At 34.6% G+C, this 14,461-nt stretch overlaps 1 protein-coding gene across 1 annotated transcript in view; it reads left to right on the forward strand.

Moving 5' to 3' along the window:
• The window catches only part of LOC127725997 (adhesion G protein-coupled receptor B1-like), a 294,287-nt gene that overhangs the window by 239,965 nt on the left and 39,861 nt on the right, over positions 1-14,461 (forward strand). The window lies entirely within an intron of this gene.

Here is a 14,461-nt window from a genome sequence, read left to right on the forward strand (position 1 = left end):
AATTGGACCATTGCTGGTATTACTGTTATAAAGCCATGTAATGGGAACCTAACAGGTATATAAATGTTTTAACAAGGGAACAACAACATTGCTGGTATTACTGTTATAAAGTCATGTAATGGGAACCTAATAGGTATATAATTCGCTCTCACCCCATATGGAATTTACTGACCCCATATATATCGTATTAGGTCACTAACACACCGTGTAACCAATTTATCTTACCGACTATCTTCCCATGTGGTATTAAGACTAGCGGCCTATCAAAGTGATTTAAAAGACTTCAATACTTAATTTTAACGTGTTTAAGAACCTACTTCCATTTGTCTATACAAAAAACAAATGCCAACAATAAAAACGTATTAGCTTTAAATTTGTTTTATGAATGTATTTCAATCGTTTATTACCAGTTTCTTCGTCTGTTTAAACCTTTCAGATGTCATTTTTGTTTTGAAAGGGAAGTAACCCCTTACTAACCCCATATGGTTGCTAACCGTATATGGTAACTTACCATGTATTTTTTTGGACACCCTATATGAAATATATATGGTCACCACGTGTAGTCGATTAACCAATCATATCCCCATAAATCTATAGAAGGTAAGATAAATGTATTGACAAGGGCACAACAACATTGCAGGTATTACTGTTATAAAGCCATGTAATGGGAACCTAACAGGTATATAAATGTATTGACAAGGGCACAACAACATTGCTGGTATTACTGTTATAAAGCCATGTAATGGGAACCTAACAGGTATATAAATGTTTTAACAAGGGAACAACAACATTGCTGGTATTACTGTTATAAAGCCATGTAATGGGAACCTAACAGGTATATAAATGTATTAACAAGGGAACAACAATTGATCTATTCTCACTGTTATGTGTAATTTGTTTTGCTAAATAAATTGGTTACTTTTCTTGAAATATTACAAAAAGGAAAAAATATCTTTATTTCTAGGATTTTTTTTTTATATATTAAAAAACTTGATATCTAACTAGATAAAAATAATTCATTAATTTGATTGTTGTCTTGTTTGAAACCACAAATTTAAGGTCCAACAAATTTAATTTTCTCCTTGATCAACAGAACCTTGCAAAGTGGTTATCTTGTGACTACATTTAGAGCAGTTATTCAATTATGTGATATTTTTATTAACAAGAAAAATGGATTATTAATACACAGCATGTTGACATGTATCATCGCACATGCATTACCTGTCCTTTATTGCCGATTGGGTATTTTATATCTATTAATAACAACCAATGATATAAGGAATTCCCTACTGGCCACTCTTGACATCTCGCTCTCTAATTGCTTTGTGAGATGTGGGAAGGGAACCAATCAGAACAAGGCCCTTATTTCAAATTATCCAATCGGCAGAGATAATTAATTAATTATCATCCTTTTGTTTTAATTACTGCGTGCCTCATTTAGGCATTCTAGATAATACGACTGCATGAAGCAGACGCATTGCAATTTGGCATTAGCGAATTTAAAATATATATATATATTGTCTTTAAACATCGAAAAATTTTACGGGAAAAATTGGTTTAAATCCTTGGAAATGGATATTTCGGCAACTTTGTTAAAACCAGTGAAAGTATAGAGAACTTTTGTCTGAATAGCTGAATTCCCGAGAATGATATTTAACAGTGATACACTGTAGACTTTTGTGCACATTCCGGCGATGGAATTTATTGAGATCTGCTGTTGACGTGTGTAATCCTTGCATACCGTGTTCTGGTGATGGAATTTATTGCGTTTCCCTGTAGACTTTTGTAGTTTTGCACGCTCCGGCGACGGAATTATCCGAGTCAGAAATGCTCTGCTTTAAACTTTTTTAACATTTGTACCAAATAGTATATTTGCGACTATAGGCGATATGGCGAGTGACAGTGAAGGCGAAGTAGATTTTCCACGTAATGTCGAGCAGGTACAGATGTGGGCATCCACAATGAAGCTGAATCCAAACACAGCTTCCTAATTAATTAGACTTGGCTTCGATTCTATGGAAGCGATTTCATTGATTGAAAAAGAGGATATGCCAGCTTTTAATATTCCGCTTGGGCAGCAAAAAGTGTTGATACGAGCAGTTGGAAAAACTTTCAAGGACGGTCGCGCTGAAGCTGGGAATATGGCGGACACGCACCCTTACGGAAATGAAAACGAGACTACACAGAGAACTTCCGCTAGGATACAAAATGGCGGCACCAGCAACCAAGATGGCGACGGTGTAAACAACAAAGATGGCGACGATGTAAACAACAAAGATGGTGGCGCCCATATGTCAAACCCCTGATCGGAGGATGCCTATGTGCAAGAGATCCTAAAGATGATGTCGAGGGAGAAGAACATTACAGGACAATTTGTGAATGACTCTCATAATTCTTCCACAGGTAGAGACAATTTGCTGGTCAATGACATTTACTCGTGGAAAGACCCTCAAATATTTTTAAAGTCTACAAATTTTGATTCTTATGTGAATTTCTTTGATATAACTGATTTTGTACCTAATACTTTAGGGGGGCACTCAGAATCAGAGGAATTAGTTTCGGAATCGTCAGGGGGCAAATTAGTTTTCAAATCGGGGCCTGTCAAGCCAAAATTAGAAACATTGTTGGTAACACAATGGTCTATGGCTAATTTGTCCATAATGCATAAGTTGATAGCTATAGGAGAGTTACAATCATCCCAAGTTATGGATTATTTATCTTATACTATGCGCATTTATCTTTTTCTTTCGAGCTGTGAGTTGGTGTCTGTTTTTTTCCTTGATCGGGAATACCGACGCCTGCAAAAGCAACACCAATTTAGATGGGGTACAGACATTCCCCATCTCCATTCTGTATTTTTGAGGCCAAAGTTTTTGCAGAGTCAGAATTCCCGCATTGCACCTCAAACTCAGAGCTCGAAAGTAATGGCTAATAAACATGCAGTTACATATGCTTCTCATTCTCCGGGGGGAAGGATGATTTGCAAGAAATTCAATAGTCGTAGAGGCTGTTTTATGCCACACTGTAAGTTTGAGCATTCATGTGCTATACCTGCATGTGCTGAAAAGCACCAAGCATTTCAGCATACAAAAAACTAGGTACAATGGTGAAGCCTACGCGTGCTCTTGATCTAATTTCATGGACTAATGAGTTTAGTGATGATTTTGACAAAGAATTTTTGTTATTTGGCATAGAACATGGATTTGACATTGTCACTAATGTCCCCCTACCAGAGAATGTACGCTCCAAAAATCATCCTTCTGCAAAGCCTAGTAGCCCTTTTTACAAACAGGCACATAAACAAATTTTAACAGAAATTGATAACGGAAACTATATTTTTGTCAATTCCCCCCCCAAAATTATCAGTCCGCTTGGGGTTATCCCTAAATCTGATGGCGGAGTTCGAATTATTCATGATTGTAGCAGACCAATAGGTTTTGCAGTAAATGATTTTGCAGGAGAATTTGATAAACAAAAATTTCAAACAGTAGATGATGCATGCAAGTTAGTTTCAAAAAATTTTTATATGTCAAAAGTGGACCTAAAGGCCGCTTACAGATCTGTCAAAATAAGTGAACAAAGTAGAGAGGTCACTGGGCTTACATGGACTTTTCCTGATGGTCATGATTACACTTTCATAGATAAAAAACTTCCGTTTGGATCAAAATTAGCACCTGGTATTTTTCATAGATTATCTCAGGCAATTCCCAGAATGATGTCACGTAGAGGCTTCACCATTGTGGCATATTTAGATGATTTTTTTATTTGCGAGAAGACAAAGAAGCGCTGCGCTCAGGCATTAGCAATTTTAATTGCGCTGCTCAGGAAGTTAGGTTTTTGTATCAGCTGGTCTAAAGTAACAGACCCCTGCCAACAGATTGTATTTTTAGGGGTTGAGATAGATTCTACTACTTTAGAAACTAGACTTCCTATTGCAAAATTGCGTGATTTGAAATCAGAATTAGCTGAATTTTTATTGCGTAAGCGTGCTTCAAAAAAGCAATTGCAATCTTTAGCGGGAAAGCTTAACACATGCTATTTTGATGTCCTTTCTGCGTGAGCTCTTTTGGTTATCAGCAACGTATAATTTTCACTTGATAGCTAAGCATGTTCCAGGCAAAACGAATATACTAGCAGACTGTATTTCACGGATGCATGATCTACCTTTCTGTGAACAATTTTTGCGTGATTATGTTCGACCGCCACTGTATTTACAGGATCTTGTTAGGCACATGTCTAGTAATGCCCTTCGTTTTCTTTTATTTAGGCTCACTGGTATCGAGGGAGGTGAGATCACTGGATAGTATTGTTGCTAACTTTAGATGTCATACTTATGCTGAATCTACCAAAAAGACATATTTAAACTATTTGAAGTCATACGCAGAATTTTGTAGAAGATTAAATATTACCCTTGTTCCATTAAGTCCTATGAATTTAGCCAGATATGTAGCCTATTTATCTTCAAGGTTACAATTTAATTCCATAACAAATTATTTGTCAATTGTGCGGTTGCTACATTTAGAATCAGGAGTTGCATCTCCGATAGATTCCTTTTTTATGGAGTCAGTACTCAAGGGTGCTAAACGTGTGTTAGATGCTGCCATACATAGAAAATTGCCTATTACACCAAAAATTTTGAATGAGATATTTACTTTACTGTCAGTCAGCAGTAGTAAGGACTTGTGTTTTTGGGCAGCCTGCTTAGTGGCTTTTTTCTCCTTTTTAAGGAAGTCAAATTTGTTTGCCCCTTCAATTTCAGCTTTTGATCCTTTGCGACATTTTACTCGTGAGGAAATCCATTTTCACTCAGATGGTGTCTGTTTAAAAGTACGCAAAACCAAAACAATTCAATTTTCAGAGCGTATATTAGAAATTCCCCTTCCTAGAGTGAAGAATTCTCATTTATGTCCCTCTAAGGCGCTTCTTTTAAATTTTAAACAGGTGCCAGCAGTGTCAGCCCCCTCACCTGTCTTCCTGTATTTAGTACGAGGCAAGGTTACCCCTCTTACATATACAGCCTTTGTAAAGATGCTAAAACAGAATTTATCTAGGTTGGGTTATGACAGCAGCAAATATTCGGGACATAGTTTTCGCAGAGGAGGGGCCTCCTTTGCCTTAGAATGTGGGGTTCCAGCTGATCTCATACAATCACAGGGTGATTGGAAATCTAATGCATACAAATCATACTTGGATCCTTCTTTTGCACACAGACAGGAAGTCATGAACAAATTTGCAGTTGCCCTGGGGAAATAATAAACCATTTAACCTACCTTCTACTGGTTACACCACACATGTTTGGGAAGTTTGGAATACCACAGATTATTAATTAATTAATTTGTGTATTGTTTTCAAACTGTACTGTTGTTTGTGTTTTATTAATATGAAATTTAAGCATTAAACTGTGGTTCTTTTCCCAAACATGTCTTTGTTTTACACTAGTAACCATCTGGATTCACAGGTTTCCGGACTGGATTCCGATCAGAGTTAGACATTAACATGCATCTGATCTGAGACTGGTCTAGATTCCAACAGCATATATACACATACACACTATACACATACACAGGGGGGAGGGAAATGGGTGGGGCCGTTTTCAAAGTGATGTGGATTAATGTGATATTTTTATTAACAAGAAAAATGGATTATTAATACACAGCATGTTGACATGTATCATCGCACATGCATTACCTGTCCTTTATTGCCGATTGGGTATTTTATTTCAGCTTTTATCTATTAATAACAACCAATGATATAAGGAATTCCCTACTGGCCACTCTTGACATCTCGCTCTCTAATTGCTTTGTGAGATGTGGGAAGGGAACCAATCAAAACAAGGCCCTTATTTCAAATTATCCAATCGGCAGAGATAATTAATTAATTATCATCCTTTTGTTTTAATTACTGCGTGCCTCATTTAGGCATTCTAGATAATACGACTGCATGAAGCAGACGCATTGCAATTTAGCATTAGCGGATTTAAAATCCCATCCTCACCCACCCTAAAAACAATTCACTGGATTGGAATCAGTTTTTAAAGTAAAGAGTTCAATATTTTTTTAAGGCCTTTTCTATTATAAGGACTCATCTAGAACAGAGCTGCAAACTATATACCGGTAATTAATTTTACGTAAGAATGAAAATTCAAATGTAATATGTTTGTACAAAAAAATGTATATACATAGGTCTCTTGAATCAAACTTTGATTGACTAAAAATTATATCAATGTCCCATTTTGTTTCCAGATGAAAAGAGTCCATGTATGTTCTTTAGACTGGGTTCACAAGACCTTGACTGTTTCATGGTCTGTGATAAGTGTTTACTTTTTACGATTATGTCTCTGTACTGTTAGTAAAAGATCAACTGTATTCTGTTTATAGAACGATTGTAAGGTGTCCATATCTGTCTGACAGTGTTCATTTGAGCTTGACCTTATTTTTATGATTAGGTTGTTTCTCACATACTACTAATTATAGGTCAACTATATTCAGTCTGTATAAAGATTGTAAGCTGTACATGTGTAACAAGGTTCATCTCATCTGGACCTCATTTTTATTGCTCATTTGTCAAAGTTGGATATTTGTAGTCTAAACATTTCTTTTATGTATAGAATGATTTTAAAGTGTACACTGTACATGTCCATCAGACAGTGTTGCTCTGACCATACCCTAACTTTCATGTTTCTTCGGTCAACATTAAGGTTTTATGACTATGCTCATTCTCAAATATTGTAAATAATAAAAGAACTATATTTGGTGCAAATGATTTTAAGGTGTACAAATTACACTGCAATAAATCAAATTTCCAGAACTTTATCAGAATAAATAACCAATTTTTACACCTGCAGAAATGCACCAGCCAGATTTTTACATCAGAAATTGTAAAAATCAATTTGTTTTGCAAGTTTGGCTGTACCTGTAAAAAACTTATTTCAGATGGAATACTGTAAAAGTACTTTTATTCGTGGGGTACCAATTTTTTTGGTTTTCGTGGATGCCTTTATACACGAATTTTAGTGTCCAATGTAATAAAACAACTGCTATCCAAATTAAGACATGGAAAGATAGGTTTGACTACATGGATACAGGCATATAATCTAGAGAATACATTCAATACATACTAACAATGACCACTGTCCTTTCGATCTTGATATCTTTATCATTAACGGGAAGCTTAATACAAAAATTTATGATAAAAGAGATGATTTTTCATTTCCTATCGTTAATTATCCATTTTTAGATGGTGACGTTTCCTTGTCACCATCTTATGGTGTTTATATATCTCAACTTGTACGATTCGCTCATGTATGTAACAACGTATTAGATTTTAGCGAGAGAAATTTATGTATTACTGAAAAATTATTACACCAGAGTTTTCGATATCATAAACTAGTCAAAACATTTGCTAAATTTTATCATCGGTATAAGGACATCATTCGTAAATATAACTCAACATGCAGACATCTTATACGTTCGGGTATTTCACATCCAATCTTTTATGGTAATATTCTTTACAAAGCACAAAAATGTCAGTATTCACCTCAAAAGCTAACAAAACCTTTAAACAGACTTATTAAGAAGGGATATAGTTACGATACTGTTGTCAGGTCATTAAAGATTGCATATTTTGGCTTTAATATTGATTCACTTATAGGGTCTTTGCATCGGAATTAAACATATTTATTCTAAAACCAGTTGTTGGCATGACACGGGTTATGTTCTTCTCATATATTTTATGATGGTATAATACTAAACCCCTAACAGCAGGGATTGTGCCTGATATTCATATGATGAAGACATAATCTTTCAATCAGTTTAATTGAGGTCTGGAGCTGGCATGTCAGTAACTGCTAGTAGTCTGTTGTTATTTATGTATTATTGTCATTTTGTTTATTTTCTTTTTGTTTCCTATTCTGACATTGGACTCGGACTTCTCTTAAACTGAGTTTAACTGTGCGTACTGTTGTACGTTTGTTTTTTCTACATTGGCTAGAGGTATAGGGGGAGGGTTGAGATCTCAAAAAACATGTTTAACCCCGCCGCATTTTTGCGCCTGTCCCAAGTCAGGAGCCTCTGGCCTTTGTTAGTCTTGTATCATTTTTAATTTTAGTTTCTTGTGTATAATTTGGAGTTTAGTATGGCGTCCATTATCAATGAACTAGTATACATATTTGTTTAGGGGCCAGCTGAAGGACGCCTCTGGGTGCGGGAGTTTCTCGCTGCATTGAAGACCCATTGGTGGCCTTCAGCTGTTGTCTGCTCTATGGTTGGGTTGTTGTCTCTTTGACACATTCCCCATTTCCATTCTCAATTTTATTGAATATCAGCAAAGGCACTATGAACTATATATACAACTACAGACTGGATTTTACTTATTTAATCTTTAAAACACCTAAACTGTATGACTTTTAACCTTTTAATTCTAATGAAAAATTAGTTTTGTTCAGTGAAAGTCAGACACTGGTGATGATGTATACAATGAAGTGTTAATTTTATCTATACGGTGATGTTGTTTACCGAGCCCTGAAATTTATATACTTTTATAAACTTATCAATCCTTTAAATAAACTTATTCTAAAGGTTACCAATTCAATACTGTAATTAGATCTTTGAATATCGATTTTGTTATCAGTAAATTAAAATCATACTAATAGTTTCGTTATACTCATATGCACTTTTATGGTACTACAATCTGTTGATCCTTTATTTTGGCATTGCACAAGGTAATGTTTTTCTTTGACTGTTAATGACCTCTTTACACTAAATCCATTGGATGTTGGATGTGTACTGATTGATATTTTAGTCTTAGATATATCTGATGAGTTAAACCTTTTTCAACTGATTTTTATAGTTTGTTCTTATGTTGTGCTGTTACACCACTGTCTCAGGTTAGGGGAGGTTTGAGCGCTTACAAACATGTTTAACCCATCACATTCTTTAAGTGCCTGTTCCAAGTCAGGAGCTTGTAGTTCAGTGGTTGTTGTTGGTTCATGTCTGCCATATTTGTTTTTCGTTAATTGTTTTGTTATAAATTAGGCCTTTAGTTTGCTCAATTGAATTGTTTCATATTTTTCATGTCGGGCCTTTTATAGTTGACTATACCGTATGGGTTTTTCTTATTGTCGAAGGCTGTACGGTTGCCTATAATTGCTTACATCCACTTTATTTGAACTTTGGTGGATAGTCTCATTAGCAATCATACCTCATCTCCATATTTTTATATAATTTTAGCTATGTGAATATTAGTGTTACTCATAGAAACAGTGCTCTTGATAAATCTAGTTTGTCATTCATTTTATTTATGGGTCTTTTTACAGGTCAAGTGTCAAGAGTGTGCGATAAGGAGGGTGTATGGGGAAAACCTGATTACAGTACATGTGTTAGAAAAGAATTTGTGTCCATTGTGGAAGAGGTTAGAATTTACATTTAAATGATTTCACTGTTGTTGCCTAACATTTTTGATCCAGCCAAGCTGGGTCTATGTGATCACTTCAGATTTAAACCCTTTATACCTTAAGGAGCCGTTATATTATGACTTCTTCTTTTTAGCTCCAATGGCTCTCCATACTTTAAGAAGTCAACTGTATGATAGGTTTTTCGAAATTGATGCATGTTTTCTCAACCTAAGGCTATTTATTGTCATGTTTCTCAGGTTCAAGGTGCAGTTTCAGCCCAAAAAGGAACTTTGAAAATTGAATTTGGATATTACTGTTTTTTTTTAAGGGTGGGCTTTCCTTTGGTGTCTGCAGATGCAGTACAGAGGGCTAAAACTTCCAAAAATAGTGTACACCTGCTGGCATATAACTACTGGTTGTGTTTATTATTGAAATATGCTAAGGCATGAGTACTTCTGGTTGCAGGTCAAGGTGAACAAAAAATCAGGAAAAATCAGAAAATTTAGGATTTTTGGTGGAAATGACCTTCTTTAGACTGCCATACTCAGATTAGTTTATCTGTAGTTTTAGACTACATTGTGATACATCTATCAGCATCCCTTAGCTTCCAGGTCAAGTAATACGACCAAAAACTGTCAAAACTGATGCTATTTGGCACCACAGACCAACTTAAGGGTAGTAATTAATTGACCACATCACTTATTTCTTGTATTATATAATTGAACAGACACTTTATTACACAGCCTATTACACAACTCAGTACACAATTTTTGACCTCAACAACTAGTATGTTAGATGGTTGCATGAGAGAAATAAAATGATAGATATAATTATTTACCTATAATTACTTTTCATCTACACCACACAACATATGTTTGTAGATTATAGGGATGTGTCAAAGATGAATGATTAAAGATTAATAAGATGTGTTTTTTTTCAAGTAATATACCCAGAAAAAAATGCAAGCATGGTCTTTAAAATCAATAATTATCATTATTGCCATAATCATTTAATATGTCTATTATTAATGTTAATTTCATTTATAATTGTCAGTGATTGCTTGAAACAATATTTCTATTTATAATCAGGCTGAAAATTTGAAGGAGGGTGTAGAAAAAGAAGTTGTGAATGACATTTTAAAGAAATTAGCAAACCTGACCAAACAAAAAGACGTAAAATTGACGTCTGGTGATCTAACTGCAACATCAGATACCTTACTTATGGTAGCTGATCATGCTGAAGAACGGTTAGAGACAGTGTCTTCTGGTCAGCTGGAGGTTCGTAACATTATTAAGTGTAGCTGATTAGGCTAAAGAAGGAGTAGAGACACTGTCTTTGATCGACTGAACTACATGTCCTGATTTCAGTTTAAAAATTTTAAAATATATTGATTGATTGATTGGTGTTTTATGCCACTTTCAGCACTATTGGCTACTTTGTGGTTGTCAGTTTTTTATTGTTGTAGGAAGCCAGAGAGAACCACGACCTTTGGCAGATAAAATGATAATCCTAGTCAATTAAGATTGGAGTCTAATGCACCTGCCACATGCGGGGTTTGAATTCACAACCTCCGTGGTGACAGTCTAGTGATAAAAAAGACATGTTAAAAAAGCTTTCAAGACAAAAATTCCAGAGCAAAATACATGAATACTTAAAGTCACTCAAAACCCTATAAGTATGGTTAAATGATTTGTTTTTGATTGTATAGATCAAAAGGATGATATATTTCACACATTAGCATGTTTTAAGTGTAATTTTATATGCTTATTCAAAGATCCCTTTTTAGATTCTACTCAATTGTCTTTTAAATTTTTAAATTGTTCTAGGAATTTCTTGTCACTGCTAACAATATCCTAGGTGACGAAAACAAGGAAGATTGGAAACAATTGAAAACCAAACAGGTAAAAAGCATTAACTGTTTACCACCATCTTGAACAAAACACCCAGCTCTCTATTCTATACCGTGTAATAAAAATGAGAATGGAAATGGGGAATGTGTCAAAGAGACAACAACCCGACCAAAGAGCAGAAAACAGCTGAAGGCCACCAATGGGTCTTCAACACAGGGAGAAAATCTTGCACCCGGAGGCGTGCTTCAGCTGGCCCCTAAAAATGTGTACTAGTTCAGTGATAATGGACGTCATACTTAACTCCAAAACATATAAATGAACTAAAATTAAAAATCATACAAGACTAACAAAGGCCTAAGAAGCATTTTCAATTTCATTTTTCTTTGACTTTCTGTTTACCAAACACTTAAAACAGGTGAACAATAGCTCACAGTTCTTCTTAAATAATTAAAATTGGTAATTTGTCTACATTCAATTAAGAAAAATATTGCAAGGTGGACATGTCCATCAGACAGAGTTCACATGACCTTAACTGAATCAATGTTTCATTGGTCAACAGCAAGTTTTTGTCCATCTGACCTGTTCCTATCTTTTCCTTGTTTATTGGTCAACATTTAGTTGGTGATCAGGTCTATTTCTCAGATGCTATAAGTAATGGGTCAACTACATTGGGTATAAAGAATGATTGATAGATGTCCATGTCTGTCTGACAACATTAATCTGACCATGCCCTCATTTTCATGTTTCATCGGTCTTCATTAAGTTCCTGAGATATAATATGTAATAAGCCATTTATATATTTAATGCCGGGTTCATCTCACCTTAACCTCATTCAATGGTTCATTGGTCAATAAAAGTCCTCAGACGGGGTTCACCTCAACTCAGGTCATTTAATGGTTCATTGGTAAACAGTAATTTTTTGTCCTTCAATAGAATTTAAAGATTTTCAACACAGAAATTTTAATCATTATTAGATAAGCAGGTGATACATTTTACTATGTTTACTCTTGTGATGGTTTTTTTCTTTAAATAGTAATAATTATCTGTATAATAATTTGAAAAGAACTTCATGTGAAAATATATAAGTTACAGCTATATATTACTGTTGTAAGATAATTATCAATTTACATATATTTTCAGAAAAATGTGACCACGGTGCTAAAAGCTGTTCAAAATTATAATGACGCATATTCACAAAGTGAAACTAAGCCGTTTAAAAAAGTAGTACAAAAGGATAATATAGGTGAGATATTCTTTTTATGTCCTGCCACCAAATGTGGTATTTTTTTTTTAAAGCAATTGCTTTCATGCCATGGCATATAGCCATCTTTGTGACCCAGATCGGTCAAGCCAAAGTTTTTCAGCAGAATAAAACTGATTCCTCGTCTGTCATTCAAAATATCCTCTTTATGTTTTCTAATGGAATACATTAATTGAAACAGTTGAAAAACAACAGTGGGTTTGTGAAGTTCTTGTAGATGTATTTTTGTATTTAAGAAGACAACCGTTTGACTTATCAAAGAATGTAGAAGGCCGAGTGAGAAAGTGCATTTTTATATACCTGCGATTTCCTTCTTGAGTGCATTTTTTTTATAAATAACCTGCAATTTCCTTCTTGAGACGTTTCATCAAAATGTTGAAACATGTCAGTTGTTGATTTAATATTGAAAACTTGACCGAATTATACCTTATACGGTTTAATGTTATTTAATTCGTGTTTCTTTTTTGAAAGAGGTCAAGTTGCTCTAAATGTTCATTCATAAAATCTGCATTTATTCATAAAATCTTCATAAAATCACTACACACATTACAGTAATGTAAAAAATCAAGATCTCGAGACAATGTCAAATGTCATAATGACCCTACACAATGCATGACCATTTGATGGTTTAAAAATAGATCTCTCTAGCTTTGACCATGTACCAGTTAGATTGTTTTAATAGGGCGGTCCCGTGCTTTCCCGACTGACACCATGTACTCTTTTAATACGCCCTGCCCGATTTTGTGAATTTGTACACAAACAAAATATTGTCTGATTTTGAACTTTTCCCCAGGTAGACAATCATGATCAGCCAATCAAATCGTTGTTTCTCGTGATTATTGGGCTGCTTTGCAAACATGCTGAATTTTGAACTTGTTTGGAACATCGGAATTGTACAAATCGTGATCATGGCAGATGAGTTTTCATCTGGAAGAAGGTTCTCACACAGCCTCAGAAGTAAAGCACGGCTGATTTACAAAAATCAGAGATACAGTACTACCATAATACGTTTGTATTATTTCTATTACAATGCCCAACTGGGAAAAACATTTTGAAAGAAGAATAAGAAAAAAGAAAAGAAACAAACAGGAGAAAATTGAATGACTTCTTTTGTACTGCATGAGTGTTTTAAAGATATTTGATATACAATCCTATGCAGAAAATCGTCAACTTTTAACTGTAAATTAATTTCTTTATTTTAAAATCTGTTGCATTATTTTTTTATGCGATTATGTCATTAGTAATGAAAGGGGTTAAGCTTTAGCCAGTTCTTAGATAAATTTCAGAAGCCGGTCCCATCTTCAAATCCTTAATCAGTATGTATGAATGCATGATTCTTATTGTATAGAACTATAGTTTGGTAGAACACTCTTGTCAGGAAAGTTGAAATCATCAACTCAATGGTTAAATTTAAACCAATTATGATATACTTCAAATTAAAATAGAAACAATAGAGAAAATGAAGCCAGGTGCATGGATTGTCATGTTAATAATTGTTCAGTAATAAACACTCTACAAGGGGATAATCTGTTATGACTTTTTCGAGAGTTATTCATTTCCACAATTATATTTGCTTCCACCAGAAGCAGGGTAAACAGGTCGTCACCCTGGGAAATGTTAAACATTGTAAAAATGACTTTCTGCTAGATAAGTCTTTTGTTATTATAAGGTTAAAACATCATTACTTCTCACTAGATAGGACTCCTCTCAGGTTTAATTCTTCTACATGTGGATGAAAAATAAAAGTCACAAACACATTAACTAGGCAGCAATTGCTTTAACAGCCTTTAAGGCTTTGATTATGTTCTGCCACCAATTGTGTTGTTTTTTATATCCTGCCACCAAATGTGTTGTCTTTTTATGTCCTGCCACCAAATTTGGTGGTATGAAAATAGTTTATTGTTTTCCCCTTATTCATCTTTCTGTCAACTGTAGGGATTTTAAAATGGTTTACATCTG

This window comes from Mytilus californianus, unplaced genomic scaffold (genome assembly GCF_021869535.1).
Source record: "Mytilus californianus isolate M0D057914Y unplaced genomic scaffold, xbMytCali1.0.p SCAF_15, whole genome shotgun sequence".
In the NCBI taxonomy this organism is placed as follows: Eukaryota; Metazoa; Mollusca; class Bivalvia; order Mytilida; family Mytilidae; genus Mytilus; species Mytilus californianus.